At 36.4% G+C, this 24,292-nt stretch overlaps 1 protein-coding gene and 1 long non-coding RNA gene across 17 annotated transcripts in view; one reads left to right on the top strand and one right to left on the bottom strand.

The window, feature by feature from the left end:
• Positions 1–24,292, top strand: part of NRXN1 (neurexin 1) — a 1,149,661-nt gene that overhangs the window by 670,567 nt on the left and 454,802 nt on the right. The gene's annotated exons all lie outside the window — the stretch shown is intronic.
• LOC143661523 (uncharacterized) lies at positions 964–17,911 on the bottom strand. The gene is made up of 4 exons (XR_013164652.1): positions 17,760–17,911; positions 10,370–10,517; positions 8,923–8,997; positions 964–1,060 (listed from the first exon to the last, which is right to left on the bottom strand). It is a non-coding gene; the product is annotated as an uncharacterized LOC143661523 (long non-coding RNA).

The raw sequence follows: 24,292 nt of genomic DNA, 5'->3' as shown, positions 1-24,292 counted from the left end.
ACTCAAAATAAACCTGGTGTCCTTGGAGCATACTGTTTTTACTGACAGTGGTCAGAAAAGTAACTGTACATGAAGGGTTCTTAGGTTGAAACCTGCTCAAAAGCTCAGATCTACAGAAGGGAGGGACATTAGGGGCTCACGCCCCAGCCAAGGAATAGCCAGTGAACCTGTCTAAGCTCCAGTGTCTACATCTGGACCATGGATGAAATAACTGTACCCATGGCTCAGGGCTGCTGTATTCCATGAGCCGACGGGTGCAAGCCACTTAGCAGTGTCCAAGGCCCATAGTTAAGTACCCAGTAAATGGTCATCCTCATCGTGATTCTTTGCTCATGCTTCCTCACAACACCCAGAGGACTTAGCAGAGTGGTCTCCTCACCTTAGCAAAGGCGGATAATCAGCATTATGCGTTTCCACCCTGAAGCAGGCAGAGGATACCAGGCAGAGGAGCACTGTCCCTGACAGCTGCTTTCATAGTTGATCTTCTCTGGACCATTTTCTCATGATGTTTCAGGGGTTAGCTACAAAATGCAGCAACCAAACCTTCCCCAGAGTGAGAAAGAAAATAGAATGGCCTCTCTGGTCTGCACCCTGTGAGACCTGGACACTCACCAGGGTGGGGAGTGGGCCCTCATACCAGTTCTTCTGAAGACCTGTGTCCATCGCTTACTGCAAATCAGGGCAGTAGATTCAGCTTCTTGCCTTGTCGCCTTTAAGACACGCCTGCAATTCACAAGAAGCCATCTGCCCCCAGCAACCTTGACCGTAACTCCAAAGTTTAGGGAGACTAAAATATCCTTTTCCCAAGAGAAATTGTTCAGAAACCTGCTCTAGAAAATATCAAGAATAATTAGAGATAGTTTCTTTGATGCTTCACTTGAGAAAGGACCTTACCGTTCCTGAATTGCAACACTGAAAACTTTGGAATGTCTGCGCACTGTAGTCAGTATATGTTTGCTCTTTACCTGAGGGTTTGTTTACCTGGCCCCCTCTTGCTGCATTTATTTCAATCTTCTCTGTTTTGTGATTGAGCCTCTTTTCCACACTAGATTAGGAAGCTCTAGAGCAAAGCAAACATAGAACTGTTAATAAAGAAAGCTCAGACATTCTATGGCCCTGATTCCCTGTGACCCTTTAAAAATATAACAAGCCCCTCTTGATAATAATAAAACATCACTGTATAAGAAAATTCAAACAAGGTAGAGTATATGTGCACATTTGCTTTGCAACCGGAATGTAGATGTTTTCATATTTTTCTGTTATCTGTAGAGGTCTTAAAGTCTAGCTGTAATGCAATTACATGCCACAAATAGCTCTGGTTCAAATATTATACATCATTATACACGGTAAGGTTAGCCAAATAGCCTACTACAAATTATATTGATAATAATGGAGTATAAATTAGCAAAAATTTATAATTTAAAGCAAGATTATAGTAATCAAAATGCATTTCCACTGATATCAGTAGCCAAGATACTTTGATAAAAAAAAAGTGTTCCCTTCCTGTATTTTGGCAGTTCCAACTGTCTGCTCATGCATGGAGTTTGTTTGCATTACTTTCAGGTGTTGGGCTGTAGCCAGCTTTCTCATTATGATATTAAATTAGAACTCTCAGTAAACTCTATTAAGTACCAATTTTAGTTTGTGAAAACTAAATTTTGGTAATTCAATAAGTATTTAATAGGTTGCTGGTAAGGACATAATAGACATAGGTAAATGGCTTTCTGTATTGTTAATCCCTAGGCTGAGCAGAGGAATTACATGTTTAGACTAGTTGAGTCTTCAGTGTCATTGAGGGCACCCCTGAGGCCTGTCAGTACCAGCGAGCTCTACAGTGAAAATCACCAATGTAGACTAGACTTAGCCATCAGAAGAGCAAAGATTCAAGTTTCATCTCCATTCCCTAACAGTGATCTGATATATAACAATTTTTCTACTTCCCCAAGTCTGTTTTCTTATATGTAAAAGAAAAATCCTTATGTCTCATGGGACTGTCACTAGGAATTTAAATGATAGCATGTCTGTAAAACTTTTAGTATGTTGCTGGGTTAAATTGCTCCATAAATATTAGTGTGTTTCATTTTATTATCTCCCACAGGTTTCAACAGAGTACCATGAAAGTGCTAGTTACCTAAATAGATGCTTATTTAATTGAAGCAGATGAAATCAGACGGCATTCTAAGAATAGCAAGCATTTGAAGGCCCTGTTTTCTCCCAGAGCTGATACACATATATATTGTATATATGTTACTTGTGTATTTCCATATCAGAGCAAATATGGAGAAGATAAATTGATGGTTTGTAGGAAAAACAAGTTTATTTCCTACAATCTCTTTTCTAAAAGAGTGTTTGACAGAATATTTTGAGATGTCTTGGTGGTTTTACTAGTTAAGTAGCATATTTTAGTATTTCTTTATACAAAATAAAGAAGGATTAGGAGTAATATTATAATACTTGCTGATATTTCATTCTAGTAGTCATTCATTTATCATTCAATCAACAAATATTTATTTTGTAGATTTTAGAGAAGCAAGAGTGGCAAAAAGGAAACACATTAGGATGTGATTGTAGGAGTCCACATAAGAGATAGTAACGACTTAGATTTAGATCATTGTGGTGTTTAAGCCAAGATGTGGTCAAATTTGGATATAATTTGGAGGTGGAGCATTCAGGATTTGCTGTTTTAGGGAGTGGGAGAAAGCAGATTAAGTGCATTCTTTAATTTTGAGCTGAGCAACTGTGAGAATGTTCCTTTCTAGAGGAAGCCCAAGTTGAAGATGGAAAATCAATAGTTTCTGTTGTTGTTGTTGTTTTTTTTCCCTTTGTGGGAATTGGTTGGATAGAGGGGGTGGGGGAACTGTCTTAGTTTTCTAGGTTGCTATAACAAAGTACCAAACATTGGGTGGCTTAAAACAACAGAAATGTGTTGTCTCACAGTTTTGGAGACTAAAGTCCAAATCAACATACGAGCAGGTCCACACTCCCTCTGAAGTCTGTCGGGTTCAGATGGTGTCTGGGCATCCTTGATGTTCCTTGGCATAGCTCAATCTCTGCCTCTGTGACATGGCTGTCTCTCTATTACCAGCTATGTACAGATTTCCTCTATTTGTAAGGACACTAGCCATATTGTATTAAGGACTACCCTCACCCAGGTTAGCCTCACTTTACCTAACAACAATGTCAAAGACCCTATGTCCAAGTGGGGTCACATTCATGAGAATAGGGATTAGGACTTGAGCAATTCAATCCCTAACAAGTAGGGGAGTGTGTGTGTGTGTGTGTGTGTGTGTGTGTGTGTGTTTGTGTGTGTGTGTGTGTTTAAACATTTGATTTTGAGACATAAAATTAAAAATTTGGATTGACATGCCTAGTGGACCTCCAAGTGAAGATGTCAAGAAGACAGGTGGATAGGTGGGCCAAGACTTCAAGGGCCGGTTGGGCCTAAAGGCACCAATTTTAGCATCATCACATGTGGATTGAAGTGACAGGGCCAGATGAAATTACCCAAAGAGAGAATTTCTATAAAGAATAATGGAGGTATGAAGACCGAGCGTTGTGATATTTAGAGGTCATGAAATAACAGAATATAGGAAAGAAGACTGAGAATAAATGGTCATTGTGTAGGAAAAATAGAACTAGTGTGTGACATTCTGGAAGTCAAGAAAATAAAGGAGAGAATAATCTACTGTATCAAATACTTTATTTATAGTAATAGAGAAATAGCCTTCAAATTACAAAACCTAGGAAGTTTTACCATATAGACTACAAAATGGCTTCTCTCTTGAGATGACACATTTTGATTTGGAAATGCATTTGGTTTATTTGCTGCCTATGATTTGTCTAGCATAATTCCCCCACTTATTTTCTCTTTTTCCTGGGAATTGTATGTGTCAACAGCGAGTGACCAGTAATTGGGACAAATTCCCATATAGACAGTAAGTTGTGAAGGTATAGTAGATTAAGCCTATTTTTTCATATGTCTTCCTACTTTAGAAACACCTTCATGTAACAAACTGCATAGAATAAAAATTTAAGAAAAAATGAAGTTCCTGTGATAAAAGTGAGGAACAATGTGCTTTTTATCTCAAATTTTCATGAAATCCAAAGGGAGAAAAGGTCTACTTTGGCACAGCCTAATTTTGCCCATTTTTCTCATATCATAAAGCTCCTGTTCCTGTTATTCACAGCTAAAATGTCTTTTCATCTTAAGAGGAAAATTCCTGTTTTGCCTGGTTTGTAAACAGCGCCCTATCCTAATAACTTTCCCTGTAATATTTTATTGAACTTCAGATTGAAGTGTCACAAAGCACAAATCAAAATTTGTTGGCAAACTGATAAATTAAATAACTAAATATTGGAGTTATCATTGTGGAATGCAACTTTTTCTCAGTTCTGAATACAAATGTCAGTAAGGTCAGAAAAACAGAAGTAATATATGAACTCTTGGAAGTTAAGGAAATAAAGTATTTAATGGGAGGATAATCCTCTATGCAGATATTTTATCTTGGTATAGATACAGCCCTCCAATTGCAAAATCTAGCAAATGGTAACAAAATGGATTCTTTCTGACATGACGTGTTGATATGAAAATGTCTAATTCATTACCTTTGATTTGTCTATCATGGTTTCTGAACTTATTTCTTCTTTCCCAGGAATGACGACCTAGTGTTACCATATTTTTCAAGTTTTAAAGAACTAGAGATTTTAAGTAAAATCTATTGATTTTTAAACATTGATTTTTGTTGTTGTTAACACACTGTTTTGGCTAAACCATCAAGGTTGCAAGCCTTGTCTAGTCTAGGAGCTACCTATTGAAACCTCTTCTCTATTACTTTTTTTTTTTCTTTTCCCCATGTTTTCATTAATAGAACACATATGTATCAAGCACCAATTGTTACAAATATGAAGAATATAAATCCCACTATTAATTTTCTATTCTCAATTATTTTGTCTCAATTCTCTTTTCTTTCCCAATGGTCACACTTATTCTGTTCTGAGAATATATTTCTTTAGATATACTGATTTAGAATATTCAGTATTTATAAATCTTTTTTACCCTAGTCTCATCTAGTCTAGGTGACCTTCTCATGACTTAGCTACATTGATATTTCCATTGCTCTTCCATGATTGTATGATCTGGAAATTTTTAGAGGCAAAGCTGGCAAAACACTAATATAGTGAAGTACATCCTATATCATTACTCTGGAAATAGTCTAAATCAAACCTCTAAATTGTAGGTTAATGACAGTGGGGGTATCTGTGGGGATTGGAAAGGAAACAAGGCAATCATATAAAAAGCCTATCTGAGATGGTACTTTAATTTCTCCTTTAGGGTAATTTTTGCTAATTCTGATATTATTAAAAAGGTTTGGGTTGATAATTTATCATTAGTTATTGTATAAATCTTGTTATCAAATCATTTAAGAACTGCGTGATTGAACCTGTCAGTGATGAAGAGATAATAATTCAAGCAAGAGACACCTCAAGGATTATCATAAATGACAACTGTTTGATAAATTGATAAGCGAGTTTCATAATCTCCCTCATTAGGTTGTAGCAAAAATTAATCTGCAGAGATGTTTACAAGTAAAAAGAAGTCAAATTGCTCATAAGATTATTTTTTTTAATTATCAGAAAATCATACATCATGAAATGAGGTAGTCCCTTTGTATATGCCTCTCTGAATTGTAGTGAAACCACATGCATTTTAGTGTGCATGTTTAAATAGAGAAAAGAAAAGGATCCATGGAGGAAATTACTGGTCAATTGTTTCTCATTCCTCCCTAAGCCATGTGTTACTGTCTGACCGTTTAATTCTCATTCTTCTGTGTAAATTAGAAGCTTAGTAGCCAGCCAGCAGTGAGTCCTCAAATCTGGGATTAAGACTCACTGATCCATTGGTAAAAACCAACCTGTTTTATTAGTGCATTAGAACTTTCATGCCAATGAAACCTACATTGTCCCTATGTTCCTAAATCTTTGATGCCAGCCATTAAAGATTTGGATTTTTAAAATAAATGATAGAATTGTTAAGTATCTTTTAAAAAAGGGTTTCTCTGATTGTATGTTTTTATGATTGTTTTTTTAATAAAATATACATTTGAAAAGCAACAGTTCTCTTCTCAAATAAAGTTAAAAAGCAAGTTGTATTGCTTTTTAAGCAGTTCAATTAGATTTAGTTATAACCAGCTTACTAACGTATGATGTTCTTATTCCAATAAGATTCTGTTTTCTCAGCTGTATTTTGTTCTGATTCCCCTCCCCACTCCATATTAATGCCCAGTTGAACCAGGACACCTCTACTGCATTGCAGAACTTGAGCTTACTGCTTCTCTTCCTCCCTGTTCTTTTCATTCTGAAAACTTGTGAACCTTCTTGGTACATCTGTGTCACCTTCCTCAGTATTCCTGTGCCCTGCCTCACTATTCCTTGACTAGTTCTGCTCTAGCTCTCTGAGTGCTTCCAGGAGGACCAACATTCACTAAAGTTGTTCTGAAATTTAGAGATGACCCATTTCCAACATCTAGGAAATTCAGTCCAGAGTGCGTTAGAATAAATGGCATTAATTCTGTCCTTTATTATTTTATTCGTAAAGCACCTGGTCTGGGTTATTAAGCATTAATATGACTTATCAAGGAACCTTGCCACCAACCTCTGTAGTGCTGAGACAGTAAGGACAGTACTGCAATTTTTATTAAAATCAGTGTGTGAGAAGAACCAGTCTGTGTAAACCAGTTGCCCTCAAGAGTAAGAAAAATGTTCCCAAATTCGCAAAGAAATCTTCTGTCAAATGTATTAGTTATTGAATAGTTTAGAGGAGTTAAATAGAACACTGTTCAAAGGGCAGGAGAAGGAGGGGCCATGAAGCCTCACGAGGGTTCCCATGTTCCCATTGTCCCCTGGATGAAATCCTCAGTAAACAGCTGAACCCATGACTTATTAACTTTCAAGGTTCTATAATAAATACAGGAAAATCTATGCTTCTCATCTCTGTCTTAGTTTGATCATTTTTGAGGAAATATGTAACTTGATATTCCATGTAGACCCACACTACCGTTTTAGAACAAATCAAACGATCTAGATGTAAACTAGTTGTAAGAAGGAGACTTTACTCGACTAACTGGATAGAAATGATTCTGCAGATGAACTTGATGTAACATTCTGGAATTTAAATTTGTCTGTCTAACCTTTTTTCGGAGAAGACATCAGATACCATAGCATCATCAAGTGTAGTCTGCAACACTGTATTTAAAGTTCCATTTGGATTTGAGGTCCTGCCCTGGGATTTGGGTTATTTCACCTTTTTTTTTTTTTTTTTATACATATGTATGGAACATGTACTGAATTCCAAGCACTCTCCTCGGCACTGGTGTACATTGGCAAAGTAAGCATACAAGTCACCTGCCTACTTAAATTAAAGGACAAAATGGACATTGACAACAAATCAGCAGTCTATTAAGTTGAAATTGTGGGAGATACTCAAAGGAGGTGAAGGAATTAAATGGGAGCCTGAACTAGTTTTGGAAGTTAACACATCTCTGAGAAGGTAGCATTGAATCTTAGGCATGAAGAATTACTTGAAAATAGCCCAGAGAAGAGAAGAATGAAAAAGGGACAGTACTGAAAATTTGTGTCTTTGGGTGCAAACAAGAGATTTACTTAATAGTCAGTGATGTGTCTTATGTGTTATTGATACCAGGAAATCTAACCTAATGGTTATGATGATAAATAGTTTGTACTCTTGTGGACTTTGTTTCAGAACTAATTTCCCACCTTGCTTTCTCTAACTGTAACCATGTAAGAATTCCTGTTGTAGTGACAGATATTTATATTTTAGGGATACAATTAATAAAGAACCCTGGCACTGGATGCATGCCTTCTTCATATATATATATGCCTAAATATGTCCAGCATCAAGATATCTGATCAGTTCATTCAAAGCTTCAATTGTCCTTATATTTGCCTCATGACTTAAAGCATATTCCCCTTTCATTAATTTGGCCGGACATTGTGCTGCTGGCAGATATACTCTTAAAGCCACAAAGATGTGTTTTCTTTTATTTAATGTGATGGCCACATAAGGAACCACACTATAACTTCTATAAACTTCCCAAAAACAGTGATCATTCTTTTTTTTTTTAACCTCCTGTTGTAACCATGAAGTCTAACCAAGAACCTATATTCAGTGGGAGACATTCAAGAAAAGATTGCCAAATAAATGGATGAATAAAGGAATGATTGAAAAGTATTTTTGAAAAATGCTAAAGGGAAGAATGTCTCACAGTTCCCAGACTATCAGTTTCAACAAGTATTCTGAATTTCAATATAATTGAATGAAATCAAAAGAGCATAAAATTATAATTCCAAAGCAAAGGCACTCCTTAGAGAATACCCTTCTGTCAGATTCCAGATTTCAGAGTTACTGCCAACTCCCTGATGGAGAGCATTTCTGGAAGATATTTTCGCTGTCAGGATACAGAAAGCCAAGCCCTGGTTTGTATACATCAGTAAAGCTAAAGCACAGCATTTGGATGTGCTCCTAGTAGCTATGAAATACACAGATGCACCAGGTTCTGAACATTGACAGAGCTGAGGCAGGAGCTCCCCAGAATGATCTCTGAAAGGTCATTAATGAGATTAAAAATAGGGTCATGCCCTATGGTGCACATAGCTATCACAAATCCAAATGCATTATTTTTAACAGATAGGTGAGTAGGTTCACAACAGACCTATGCCACTGAAATGACAAGTCTGTAAATTTTTTAAAATTCATAATCAGTATATTTTACTTCACTGTATTATGAACGATCTAGTTTGAAACTTAGGTCGTCCTCACCAAAAAGAATACGTATTCCCACGTCCCCCACCCCCCCACCCCCGGCGCAGTTGGTTCTTCTCCAAAACGGCTTGTTTAGCATATACCTTTAATCTGCAGAGGTGGAAGCAGCAAAAACCTGCCAGTGGAAGACAATACTATGGACTGCTTTTGTGTTTCTCCTGTAAGATCAATTGAAAATTTTAATTGTGATAATTTTTCTAATCACCTGTAGGTTTCACTTCTGCAGAACTTTTGTTGCAATACTTTGGCCCGGAGTGGATTTGATATTTATTGTCCACAGCTAGTGTTTTATAAATTGTTATGAAATAAAGGTATTCATTTCTTAATTCAGAGCCTCCTGGGAGTTCGTAATGGTGCTGATTGTTTTTAAAGTAATCGAGTGTTTAAAAATATCTTGAAAATTAAAAGGACCCATTTTTTTGAAAATGCCATTAGGAGCAATCACAGATTCCCTGAAGAGAGGCTTCATAGGACCTTGCACTTCAGCTGTCAATTATTTCTTCATGCTGTTCCTGTAATTTTGGCCTTTAGCATAACTAAATGAGTTGAGCTGAACTTGGCATTCATTTCTCCTATCTTAGCAGAAGTTCTCTATTTAGGTATGGGCAAATAGAAAATGCAGAGGTTAAAAAATTTTATATTTCTAAAAGGATAGTTTGTTCTCACGTTGTTAAAGAGACATCGTGAAACTGACTACCGTTAGGCCTGTTCACCTTGCTACTATGTAATTGGGGCCTGATGGCCACTGGGATCAGGGCCCCAGTGAAAGAAAAAATTCAATTGGCATCAATTAATTAGAAATGGATTTTTCTCAGATAATATTGTTTTATTGTCTCTTATAAGGCTAATGTTTCCCTGAAATCCATTATATTTGTTAAGAATGGGAACTATTTTAAAATATGTCAGGAATAGCAAGCAAATTGCCTTAGTTCTTAATGATGGAATTTTTCCCCACTTCTGCACTTTCTCACTTTTATCCCTCACATGAAATCTATTGTTTTATTAACAATACTGAGCAAGCTGCATATTCATAACTTTAAAAAGGAAGGTTTACTGAGAAATGTGAAGAATTGTTGGATGAATTGGACTGATTAGATTGGCAATTTAAGGTTCCCCTTGCAATGAATCAAGGAAAGCCAACTCTTTAAAGAAGTTTAGGTATTATCTATTAGACTGCTAAACCTCAGTTTTGTCATCTATAAATTAAGGCATCTCATGCAGCATTAATGCATCCAGTCCCTTGGATGAAATTGTGCATGGAACACATCCAGGCCCTTGCCTGGTCCCAGGAAACATAACACTAAATAGAAGCAGATGAAGAAACACATTCAGCAGGCTAAGCACCTTGCTGAAGTCTACCGCTGGAATCTGAAATTCCCCCTGCCTAGCCCATTGTTCTTCAAACTGTGCATATCCTACCCCATCTTGGGGAATAGATGCCTGATTCAGCAGCAAACAGTAATTGTCTTTCCCCTTTCCATTGTGACTTGGAATCATAAATAGTTGGACTACAAGGGGGCAAAGAATCACCTGTAGTACTTATCCAATGCCGGGCGCTGTCATTTGTTTTCTCATCCTATTTGAATGCCTCATGTGGGGGTTTTTGTAACTGTTGGACGTACTTGCTTATATTTTTCTGTACTCTCACTGTGACTTCTGCCCTTTCATCCTGGTTGTGCTGAAAAGAGAGAACAGTTCAATTCCCACTGCTATAAGACACATTAGTTGAAATATATGCATTTATGTATAGCAGCTCTCTCATGTGCATGCACACATATATTTACATGTATGTATATATACACACATATGCATATACATAGACATATGTATTAAATGGTGAAGCATCAGCTTTTTTGACATCCAAATTTCATGATTGGCTTGCATTGAGATCACCATTGATTAAAAATTGCTAAGGTCTTTTACATTTGAATTACTGTTAAGCCAAATCTCCAATATTTAGCATTTACAAAGTTCATCTTTTAAATACTAAGTGCAGAATTCAAAAAAAAATATTTATGCTTCAAGTTATATTTTGCTTGCAATGATTAGTTCAGGATGGTTAGTATCTTTCAAGCAAAATTAATGCATTTTAATCACAAGGATTTTTTTTTTTACTTTTTTTATTGTGTAGTATAACATATACAAAGCAAAGAAATAAAAAAGCAATAGTTTTCAAAGCACTAAACAAGTGGTTACAGTAGAGATCCCAAAGTTTGTTATGGGCTACCATACAATCCTCTCATACTTTCCCTTCTAGCTACTCCAGAATATAGGAGGCTAGAGGGCTTACATACTTTTTATCATCATAATCAACTTTTTTTTTCCTTCTTTTTTGTGAAAAATAGCATATATACAAAAAAGCTATAAATTTCAAAGCACAGCACCAAATTAGTTGAACATATTTCAGAGCTTGACATGGGTTACAATTTCACAATTTTAGGTTTTTGCTTCTAGCTGCTCTAAAATACTGGAGACTGAAAGAGGTATCAACTTAATAATTCAGCATTCATATTCATTTGTTAAGTCCTATCTTCTATGTATAATTCCACTATCACCTTTGATCGTTCCATCCCTCTCTTTAGGGGTATTTCGGTTATGGCAATTCCAAATTTTTGATATTGGAAGAGTCTCTCACCAACATGGGGCAGGAAGATGGAACCATCTGATGTTCTGGAGAGGCTGGACCCTTTAGGTTTCAGGACTTATCTGGACCAGGGACCTATCTGGAGGTTGTAGGTTTCTGGAAAGTTACTCCAGTGCATGGAACCCTTGTGGAATCTTATATATTGCCCTAGGTGTTCGTTAGGATTGGCTGGAATGGTCCCAGTTGGGAGTTGGTAGGTTATGATAGGTAGCAAGATCTACCTGAAGCTTGCATTAGAGCAACCTCCAGAGTAGCCTGTTGATTGTATTTGAACTCTCTCTGCCACTGATACTTTATTAATTAGACTTCTTTTCCCCCTTTTGGTCAGGATGTAATTGTTGATCCCATGGTGCCAGGTCTGGATTCATCCCTGGAAGTCATCTCCCACATTGCCAGGGAGACTTTCATTCCTTGATGGCATGTCCAACAAAGGGGGGAGGGCAATGATTTCACTTGCAGAATTGGGCTTAGAGAGACTGAGGCCACATCTGAGCAACAATAGCGGTCCTCCAGAAGTAACACTTAAGCATGCCTATAGGTAGTCTAAGCTTCTCTGCTCTCTATATAAGCTTCACAAGAGTAAGCCTCATGACTGAAGGCATGGCCTATTGATTTGGATATCCCTAAAGTTTGACACAGTATCAGGGAATTCCTTGATGGTAAGATTTAATAGTTTCATATTCTTTTTCCCCTCCCTCAGGGAACTTTGCCAATACTTTTTGATTAACTGCTTAATAAACTCCAGAATGTTTCCAGGCATTACAATAATCTATACAGGATTAAAGGATCTCTTTCTTATTCTGTGCTTCCTGTGTTTCAGTTGTTCAAATGAGCTATACAAATAGGTTGAATTAGATTATGCACTACAGAAAATTTCAGTTCCAGATCAAATTTCTCTCTTTCTTCCACTGGTCTCAAAGAGTATGTGTGGTTCTAAAATATAAACACTGTCTTCCTTACTTCTAAGTTCTGAATTACTTTAACCCCAACTTGTTCAGCTTTGTTCTTATCTCTAAATAGCAGGTTACATATATAAAACAGCCTCTCAAAATCCAGAAACAGTAATCACTGCTCTGGCCTTAATGTGTCTGCTCTAAAAGCTTACAGTCTAGGTCCCTGTTTTCTTATAAGCATTTTCTAAAGGTAAGTTACCATTGTTGTTTTTTTTTGGTTTCTGGCTTATTTTTTCTCACTAAATGTCCAATATACTCATTCACATCATGGCATGCCTCATGACGTTCCTTTTTGTAGCAGCATAACCTTTGTTCATAAGTAAGTATACACCATCATTCACCAATCTACTTCTTCGTCAGTGCATCCTTCTGACGAAGGATGAAGGATGCATTCTTCAGGTATCATGTAGAATACCCAAAGCCCACAGTCCATCAGTATTCTCAATTTTAGATAATTTCATTGTTGCCAAGAGACAGAAAACCAATAAACACACCCCCGCCAAATAGGAAATCTAAACCTCCTCTAAATTCTTGTCCCTCACCCCATTATTTACCTCTGCTGTTACTGTGGTAGTGCTGATGGTTTACTTTTTTTTTTTTTTTTTTTTTACATGGGCAGGCACCGGGAATCGAACCCAGGTCCTATGGCATGGCAGGCAAGCATTCTTGCCTGCTGAGCCACTGTGGCCCACCCTGATGGTTTACTTTTGAACACAGCTCTTAATATGCCATACAGTTTTCCCCCTGTACCTTGGATTTAAACACTCTTTATAAAAGAATCATATCTTTGAAGTAATTCTTTCAAGAGCTCATTCATATTTCTAGTGTGAATCAGTGGGACATGTAGGTCTATACACCCCCTTTCAATCAATCTCAAGGATTTTCAACAGTAATATTTTTGCCATCAAAATAGTACATGATAATTAGATGCAAACTGGAAAATATGAAAAGATTTTTATGGAAATCTATTGATATTTTTATGTCTATAGCTATGTGAATATCCATAAATAGCTATATGAGTAATTTAGTTATTAATTTTAGTGATTAATCCATATCTTGAGTTTTGGTTTGTTAACAGAATTTTAGGAATTCTTTTATTTTTTCCTCAGAAACTTTTTTAAAAATTTAATTGTGATAATGTAAATGCAATATAAAATTTCCCCTTGTATAAAAATGGGAAAATACTCACAAGTATAAAATCACACAATATCCACAATATTGTGCCACGACCACTACCGTCAATTGCCAAGTCATTTCCCTAATCAAAGAGAAATTCCATCTCCATTAGGAATTAACTCCCCCCCATTGCCCAACACCTGTAGTCTTTCTGTCTGACTTTGCATATCCTAGATATCTCATATGAGTGAAATCATACAGTGTTTATCTTTTTGTGTCTGGATTCTTTCACTCAATGTGCTGTCTTCAGGCTTCATCCAGGTTGTAGCTGTATCATCACTTCATTCCTTTTCACAGCTGACTGTGATCCCACCGTATGTGTAGACCACATTTCGTTTATCCACTACCTGTTGATGGATTTGGGTTGACTGTACCTTCTAGCTTTTGTGAATAATACTACAATGAACATTAGTGTACAAAAATGTGCTTGAATCTCCACTTACAGTTCTTTTAGTTATATATCTAGAAGTGGGATTACTGGATCATATACTAATATTTAACTTTGAGAAAGCACAAAACTGATTTCTACAATGGCTTCTTCATTTTATATTCCCAACAATTTTTGAGGGTTCCTGTTTTTCTCCATCCTCACCAACACACACATACACCCACAAATATATGTTTTTAGATAACCATCCTTTAAAGTACGAAATGATATTTCATTGTGGTTTCAATTTGCATTTCCCTAATGGCTAATGACTTTGAGCATCTTCTTATCTGTTTATTTGTCATTTACCTATCTTTTTTTGGAGAAATATCTATTCAAGGTCTTGGCCCATTTTTTAAGTAATTGTTTTTGTGGCTGTTTGCTTGTTTTGTCTTGCTCTTGTTGAGTTGCAGGATTCTTTACATATTCTGGATATTAAACTTTTATCTTATAAATGGTTTCCAAATATTTTCCTCCATTTGTTACACTGTCTTTTCATGTTCTTGATAATATCCTTTGGCATATAAAAGTTTTTAATTTTAAAGAAGTCCAGTTTATCTGGTTTTTCTTTGGTTTTTACATTTATACGGTCCTAAAGTCATTCCCTTGTGTTTTCTTCTAAGAGTTTTATAATTTTAGCCCTTCTGTTTAGGGTATTGATCTATCTTAAGTTAATTTCTGTATGAGGTATGAGGTCAGGATGCACTTTCATTTTTTGCATCTTGTTGTCCAGTTTTCCCAGTAACATTTGTTGAAGAGACTATTCTTTCCTCCATTGAATAAATTTGTCATTCTTGTCAAAAATCAACTGGCTGTGGATGTATGGGTTTATTTCTCAACTTGCTGTTCTATTCCATTTTTCTGTGTGCCTGTCCTTATGACAGTAACACACTGTTTTGATTACTATAGCTTTATAAGTAGTTTTGAAATTGGGATGCATGACTTCTCCAACAGTGTTCTTTTTCAAGATGGTTTTGGCTGTTTGGGCCCCTGGCCTTTCCGTATGAATTTGATGGTTGCCTTTTCCATTTCTGTAGAGGCTGTTGGAACTTTTATCAGAATTGTGTTGAATCTGTAAATCACTTTGTATAGTACTAATTTTTTTAAAAAAATTGATAACATATATTCAACATAAAATATCCCATTTAATCACCTTCCTGCATAAAATGTGGTGGTATTAATTACATTCACAATGTTATGCTATTGTCACCACCGAAAGTTTTCCACTAAGTGCCCACTTAAGTGCTCTCCCCACCCTTCTTGCTCCTGGTAACCACTAACCTACCTTCTGCCTCTATGATTTTGCGTATTCTAGGTATTTCATGTAAATGAAATCATAGAATATTTGTCCTCTCAAGAACTTTTTGAAATCGAATCCTCCTAAAATTAATTATCCATTTTGGAGTCGTCTTATAAATTTAAGAGGCCTGCCTTCTGTTATTTTTATCATAGCCATTGATAAAATTGTTGAACAGTATGGGAAATATGATGTTAGGAGTTGATATTCTTAGTGAGAAAAGTGGGGGAAGGTGACTCTTATGCAATGTGAGAAAGAGCCTGGAAAGCTTCCTAGAAAGAAAATAATCTGTGTTAGAAATCAAAGTGGTGGTAATATGAAAATGTCATCTAGCCATTCTGGTTTACCCACTGACAGTGCTGGTTTGAGGTGTAAACCACATGCCACCTACATTCCCAGGTAGCTTGAATGCATAAGCTTCATTCGCTTAATGTAGAAGTCACAAAGCCTTCTGGTATTTGCTGCCTTCAAATGCTTTTTGGCAGTAATGAATTAAGGAAGTCCTTTGAGTAAGTTTGGTCCATAGAATATATGACTAAGCTCTGATAGGAGAAGATGTAATACTGTAGAAGGGGGTAACAGTGAACAGTGTGCAAGGACAGTGCCTAGGCTCTCATCTGCCCAGAGCACTGCAGAAGGTGCTGTGCTCTCTGCTTGGATACACAAACTGCAACGGAGATTCATTTCTTGAGTTTCAGCATAGAAACAAAGCATTTTTAAAGTGGGAAAATGGAACAGTTTCACCCTGAGTGTGCCTTAGAAGTGTTAGGATTAAACTCTGAAGTGTTTACTGATTGGTGTGTGAAAAGAAAAGTATTTACATTTTGAAGTGTTAGGAGAATTTTTACTCTGGTGGGGAGACTGATCATTCAACTAGATGGTTTCTCTAAACAGATGGTGTTAGAAAATTTTTCTTTTTGAAGTAAAAGAGTGGCTAAAAACACATTGATTGGAAGCCTGTTCCAAGATTAAGGGACAGATATGTAGAAGTTGCCAAGAGCTGAGTGGGTGAACGATTCTAAGGAGCAGCTGGGACAGACCTGGGGGGAATTAAAAGAAACAGACCAGTGTCTGTAGGTGGGTGACAGGGATGTTTGTGGCTCTGAAAATATCAATAATAATTTGTTAAAAGATATTGACCGAAAAATGAATGCTAGGGCGGGTCACGGTGGCTCAGCAGGCAGAGATCTCGCCTGCCATGCTGGAGACGCGAGTTCGATTCCCGGTACCTGCCCATGCAAAAAAAAAAAAAAAAAAGCAAAAAAAAAGAATGCTATTGTGAAGGCCATAGAATTAAAAGAAAATCAATAAGTACAATAAGTAATCATGAGTAGAGTTTCCTGGTATGAGGCAGTCAATAGACCTGGACATTTCAGAGCACGAGGAGACAACCGGGAACTTGAATAGGGCCCTTCACAATGGGATTAATACATTATGAGGAGTATGCATTTTTTTAAATCAAGCATAATTTTCCTAGGTGGTGATAGGAAGAAAAATATTTGCTAGCAAATTTTTTTTAAACTTTATCTCAAAATCCATATATGAGGCAAAAGGCTGGAGTAGCCAAGAGATTATTTAATGTTGAGCTGTCGCTTTAGCTGCAATAAAAAGGTGGGAATGCAGAGGTCTCCTCCCCCATCCCTTCCCTTCTTATCATTAGAGTCTAACAAAACTCAGACGTCTAGGCAAGTACAAAATGCAGAGGTGGGCTCAAGTTGGAACAAATTATTACAATGGAATTCTCTGAAGGCTGGGAGATTAGTTGCTACCTCCCAACCAATCTCTTTGAGGTGTTTTCCCCAGTGGTGGAAACTATGGCAGATGTAGATTTGATCAGCTAGAATTGCAACCACATGAACTACGAGAGCTAAAAGAATGCGTAAGAAATCATTCTGCACAGCATTCCAGTTTTTTAACATTTTTTATCGTGAAATATATAGACAGAAAAAAAGAAAAAGCAGTAATTTTCAAGTACACTTTAACAAGCAGCTACACAACTGATTTCATAATTTGGTATGGGTTATCATTCCACATTTTCAGGTTTTTCCTTCTAGCTGCTCCAAAATACTGGAGGCTAAAAGAAGTATCAATATAGTGATTCAGTGGTTCAACTTACTCGTTAAATGCTCTCATTTCTGTTATAACTCCTCCTCCTCCTTTTTCTAAACAAATATTTTGTTTATTTTAGTGAAGCTGGTGCAGACAATGTCCCATTTAAAACCTATATCCCAGGCCAAAGTAAAAATAAAATAAAAAAGAGCAGTGTTTAGTTGTATACACTTCTGTATAAATAAGTTTATTAACTGTTAATGAAAATTATAACTTTTCTGGGATCTTCTGACAAGATTGTTTTTAATCTTAAAATTCTTTGTCTCTTCAGTGAAACCATCTTTGGAATTAGTCATTACTCCTATCATACCTACCATCTCGACTCCAACTAGATATTCCTCTTCTTTTGGTCCAGACCTTCAGATTTTAAAAGTAGATTCAAGTTAAGGAAAGGTCATTTTGCCACAGTTCAGTTATGTGAAACACTTCCATCTCCCACTGAAAGTCATATTCCAGGAGTGAGGCCATCACATGGTAGAACCTCAGGGCCAATTGGAATGTCATTATGAACACTCTCATTGGTCAAACTTACTTATTATCACAAGCCTGAAAACTCACAGTTCTGGAAGAGGTGAATCCTCTGTGCACACATGTAATTTCTTAAAAGGAGAGGACAGTATGAAGGGGGCCATGTCTTGATCACCAATATCAGCACAATGAAAACAAACAATAATGAATACTGAACACTAGAATTCAAAATACCAGATGTTTTAGAGAAAAGAGATGCCAGTTTTCAATTCCATTTTGAACACCACATTACAAAGGAACTATTTTTAAAAATAGAAAAAGGATTAAGGGAAAAGAAAAAAAAAATCTCTAAACCACTGAATGAGATTCTGTTTATTCCCGATATACTTCAATCACATCTTCTCCCTCCATTCCCGGTTGTTTTGGAGTGTGATTATCAGCAATTCTCTGACCTTCAAAGAGAAACCTGAGTGAATTCACTGGAACTTCTTGTCTTTGACAGCATATTCGTTGAGTTTCTTGAGATGTGTTGTCATTTTTGCCTTGAAGTGAATCTCACTTCTATTCTGTCCAATGGCTTTCAGTTTAATGTATTCCCCTTCTTTCTTATCCCCCAAGTCCTCATTTGAAGGTTTAGCCTCCTGATGTTTCCTGCTTTTGAGACAGTCTTCCAATTGTAGGGCCTAGAGTGGTGCCTGGTCCGACATGGTGACATGGCTTCATCCCAGGGTCTCTGCACAGCAGTGGACTCGGGCAAGCAGAGCCTTGCTCCGGGGTTTCTACCTTCTTTGACCATTCTTCCACTATAAAGATCTTTGGGCTATGCCCTTTCCAACTTTTTCATGTTGAAAAGTGGTGTCAATAGTATAAGATAGGGGGATGGAATTAGTTGATGTTCTTGGAGAGGCTGCCCCCTCTGAATCTCAGGACTTTCTAACCTAGAAACTCTCTGGACATTATGGGTTTCAGGAAAGTAAACTCAGTGCATGAAACTTTTATAGAGTCTCATTTAGAGCCCTTAGTGTTCTTTAGGGTTAATAGGCACGATTTCGTTTGGAGTTTGGCAAACAGTGCTAATTAGCTTCTCTAGCTGAAGGTGACATAAAAGTAGCCTCCAGAATAGCTTCTTGATGCTATTTAAACTTTCTTAGCCACTGATCTTGTGTTTTGTTACCTTCCTTTTCCTCCTTTCGGTCCAGAAGGCATTATTGATCTCATGGTGCCAGGGTCAGGCTCATTTCTGGGAGTCATGTCCCATGTAATCGTGGAGACTTTCACCCCTGAATGTCATGCCCCACATAGTGGGGAGGGTAATGATTTGCCTTGTAGAGGAAGTTGGGCTTAGAGAGAGAAGCCACATCTGAGCAACAAAAGAGCTTTCCTGGAAGCAACTCATAGGCATAATTATAGGTCGTCTTAGCTTCTCCACTATAGGAGTAAGTTTCCTAAGGGCAAGCCTCAAAATCAAGGGCTTGGCCTATTTTCTTAGGAGTCCCTAATATTTGAGAGAGCATAAGGGATTTCCTAAATGGGAAAGTTTAATAGTTCCATATTTTTTTCTCCAGCCCCTCAAGGGACTCTACCAATACTTTTTAATTATCAGCCCACCATAGTCTGGATGTCTCAGGGTATTACATTAAGCTATACAGAATTATAAGGCTTTGGTCCCATTCTAAGCTCCAGGTATTTGAGTTATTTAAATGAGCTATCCAGACAGGTTGATTTAGATTGTGTTACAGAAAGCATAGTTTCTTGACACAATAAAACTCTGTGCCTTTGGTTTCATATAGTATGTGAAGCTTTAGAGTACATACACTATCATCTTTTGATTTACCTTAGTTCCAACCAGTTTGGCTTCCTTTTTATCTCTAATTGAACCTGATCTCTTTTCATTTACTTTAACTGTTATTGTATGTAGCAATACTGACTTTCAGAACTGTCGAAATCCAGCTATGAATCTTTCAGGTGTCACAGAGGTACTCGAAGTTCCTGGGGAATACTAGCTTATACGCATGTAGATCTCTGTCTCAAAATCTAGGAACACACTTACAATGGACTAAGTATAGCTGCTATGAGAACTTACAATCTAGGCTCCAATTTTCTCTTAAGTATTTTCTGAAAAAGACTAGCATGTTTCTTCTTTACTTTTTGGCTTATTTTGCACAACACAATGTCCCCAAGGTTCATTCAATTCTTTGTGTGTCTCACGATGCATTATTTTTTGTAGCCACACAGTATTACATCATATCACAGTTAGCTTTTTGGCTTCTCTTTCAGTCATTGTACACTTTGCCCCCCTTTATCCATTGAGTATCATGGACAATGTCCAAATAAACAAACCATGTCTCGCAGTACCCTTACTTAGTTGTGTAATCAGCAGCACTCTCAATTTTAGACAGTTTTCATTGGTCCAAAGAGACAACTGATAAACCAGCCTCACCAAATATCAAATCAAATTGTCCCCTAATCTCTTGTCCCTACTCTAATCTCTTATCCTTCCCCCCAAGTATTTACTCCAGGTCTTGTTGTGGTACTGTTGCTGTCTTCCTGTAACTATAGGCATGTAATATTAGTTTTCCCCCTATACCCCTCTATTATTGACTCTTTGTAGAAGATCAAACCTTTGAAGGAGTTCATGCAGGAACTTTTTTATAGCTGGAGAATTAATCGATGGGATACATGCAAAACACATCACCTTTCAATCATATTCACCTTCAGTATGGCAATGTTACTTATAACCCTACTAATTAGTAATGTTACTTATCATCTGACTAACTAGCTACCTTAACTTCTATCTGCTCCCTTATATTTAAGTTCAGCCTCATTGGGTAACCTTTCCTCTGTCTGTGGCTTCTGTTACCTCTAGGTCCCCTATATTCTACAGAGTAAGCCTTTGCATTTACCTTTCCCAGAGTCATAATAGCAACATTGTGTAGTATCAATCGTTTTGTATCTGACTTATTTCACTCAGCATTATGTCTTCAAGGTTTATCCCTGTTTCCATATGATTCAGAACTTCATTTTGTCTTGCTGGGGCATAGTATTCCAGCATATATATCTTCCACATTTTGTTTATCCACTCTTCTGTTGATGGGCACTTGGATTGTTTCCATGTTTTGGCAATTGTGACAAATGCCACTACGAACCTTGGTGTGCAAATGTCTGTTTGTGTCACTGTTTTCAGCTCTTCTGGGTGTATTCAGAGTATTGGTATTGCTGGGTCGTAGGGCAACTTGTTATTTAGTTTTCTGAAACTGCCAAACTTTCTTCCATAGGGGCTGTACCAATATAGATTCCCACCAGCAGTGAATAAATATTCTAGTTTCTCCACATCCTCTCCAACCTTTGTAGTTTTCTGTTAGCTAATAGCAGCCATTCTTTTAAGTGTGAGGTGATGTCTTATTGTAGTCTTTATTTTCATTTCCCTTATAGCTAATGAAGGTGAACTTCTCTTCATGTTCTTTTTAGCCATTTGTATTTGCTCTTTGGAAAAATGTATATTCATATCCTTTGCCCATTTTATAATTGGGTTATTTATTCTTTTGTTTTTGGGTTGTATACTTTTTTTATGTACACAGGATACCAAACCTTTGTCTGATATGTGGTTATCAATATTTTCTCCCATTGGGTTGGCTGCCTCTTGACCTTTTGAGGCACACAAGCTTTTGATTTTGGGGAATTCCCATTTATCTTTTTTTTTCTTTTATTTCTTATGCTTTGGGTGCAAAATTTAAGAAGCTACCTCCTAATACTAGATTTTGAAGATGTTTCCCTATATTTTCTTCTAGAAGAAATGGTACTGGCTCATATTTAGGTCTTTAATCCATTTTGAATTAATTTTTGTATAGGATGTGTGATAATTATCCTCCTTCATTCTTCTGACTATTGATATCCAGTTCTCCTGTGTCCATCTATTGAAAAGACTATTCCATACCAGTTCAGTGAATTTGGGGTCTTTATCAAAGGTCAATTGACCATAGATTTGATGGTCTATCTCTTCACTTTCTCTTTGATTCCATTTGTCAATACTTCTGACTTTAAGCCAGTACCATGCTGTTTTGACCACAGTAGCTTTATAGTAAGCTTTAAAATTAGGAAGTGTTAACCTTTGTATTTTGCTCTTCATTTTTAGGTTATCCTTAACTGTTAAGGGTCTTTTTCCCTTACAAATAAGTTTGATAACCAGCTTTTCCAAGTATTCAAAATAGGTTGTTGGAATTTCAATTGGTATTACATTGAATCTTTAGATCAATGTGGGTAGAATTGACATCTTAATGACATTCAACTTACCTATCCATGAGCACAGAATGTCTTTCCATTTATTTGGGTCTTCTTTGATCTCTTTTACCAATGTTTGTACTTTTCTGTGTACAAGTCCTTGGTAAGCTTATTCCTAGACACTTGAAGAATCAAGTGTTTGCTATTTTGAATGGACTATTTTCTTTAATTGTCTCCTCAATTAGATCATTACCAGTGTATAGAGATATTACTAATTTTTGTATATTAATCTTATATCCACCACTTTTTGTTGAATTTGATTATTAGCTCAAGTAGCTTTGTTGTAAATTTCTCAGGTTTTCCAAGTATAGGATCATGTCATCTGCAAGTAATGAAAGTTTTACTTCTTCCTTTCCTATTTGGATGCCTTTTATTTCTTTTTCCTGCCTGATTGCTCTAGCTAGGACTTCTAGTACAATGTTGAATAATAGTGGTGACAATGGGCGTTCTTGTCTTATTCCCAAACTTGGGGGAATGCTTTCAATCTCTCACTATTACGTGTGATGCTGGCTATGGATTTTTCATATATACCCTTTATGACACTAAGGAAGTTTTCTTCGATTCCTACCTTTTGAAGTGTTTTTATGAAAAAAGGATGCTGAATTTTGTCTCATGGTTTTTCAGCATCAATCAATATGATCATGTAATTTTCCCCTTATGATTTTTTAATGTGCTATATTATCTTGAACCACCCTTGCATTCCTGGTATAAACCCCACTTGGTCATGATGTATAATTCTTTTAATGTCTCTTTGGATTTGATTTGCTAGTATTTTGCTGAGAATTTTTGCATCTATGTTCACTAGGGAGGTTGGTCTATAATTTTCCTTTCTTGTAGAGTCTTTATCAAGTTTTGGTATTAGAGTGATATTAGCTTCATAAAATTAGTTAGGTAGCATTTCTTTTCCCTCCATTTTTGGAAGAGTTTGAACAGGGTTGGTGTTAGTTCTTTTTAGAATGTTTGATAAAATTTCCCTTGTGAAGCCATCTGCTCATGGGCTTTTCTTTGTTGGAAGTTTTTTTGATGATTGATTGACCCTCTTTACTTGTAATTGGTTTGTTGAGATCTTCTCTTTCTTCTTGAGTCAGTGTAGGTTGTTCATGTTTTTCTAGAAATGTGTCCATTTCATCTAAGTTCTCCAGTTTGTTGACATATAGTTGGTCATAGCATTTTCTTATAGTTTTTAAAATTTCTTCAGGATCTGTGGTAATAAGCTTGCCCTCTCATTTCTGAATTTGTTTGTCTGCATCTCTCTCTTTTTTTCTTTGTCAGCCTAGCTAGTGATCCATTGATTTTATTGATTTTCTCAAAGAACCAAATTTTGGTTTTGTTGATTCTATTTTTTGTTGTTGTTGTTGTTCCCCAGTTTGTTTATTTCTTCTTTATTCGTTGTTATTTCTCTTTGTCTATTTTCTTTGGAGTTAGTTTGCTGTTCTTTCTTTAGTTTCTTCAGATACACAATGAAGTACTTGATTTTTGCCCATTCTTGTTTTTTAATATAGGTATTTAGGGCAATAAATTCCCTCTCAGAACTGCTTTTCCCACATCTATAAGTTCTGATATGTTGTGTTCTGATTATCATTCATCTCCAGATATTTAATCATTTCTCTAGCAATTTCTTCTTTGACCCACTGCTTATTTAAGAGTGTGCAGTTTAATCTCCATATATTTATGAAAGCTCTAGTTCTTTGGTGATTATTAATTTCCAGCTTCAGTCTGTTGTGGTCAGAGAAAGTGCTTTGGATAATATCAATCTTATTAAATTTATAAAAACTTATTTTGTGTCCCAGCATATGATCTATCCTGGAGAATGTTCAATGGGCACTAGAGAAGACTGGCATTTGGGGATATAATGATTATATATGTCTATTAAGCATAATACATTTATTGAATTATTTAAGTTCTCTATTTCTTGGTTGATCCTCTGTCTGGATCAACCTATAGTGGAGAGTGGTATATTGAAATCTCCCACTATTATAGTTGAAATATCTATAGTTTCCTTCTGTTTTGTGAGTATTTGCCTCATGTATTTTGGTGCTCCTTGATTGGGAGCATAAACATTTATAATTGTTATTTCTTCTTGGTGAATTGTCACTATTAT

This window comes from Tamandua tetradactyla, chromosome 17 (assembly GCF_023851605.1).
Source record: "Tamandua tetradactyla isolate mTamTet1 chromosome 17, mTamTet1.pri, whole genome shotgun sequence".
Lineage (NCBI taxonomy): Eukaryota > Metazoa > Chordata > Mammalia > Pilosa > Myrmecophagidae > Tamandua > Tamandua tetradactyla.
This window is presented reverse-complemented; position numbering and strand designations above follow the sequence as displayed.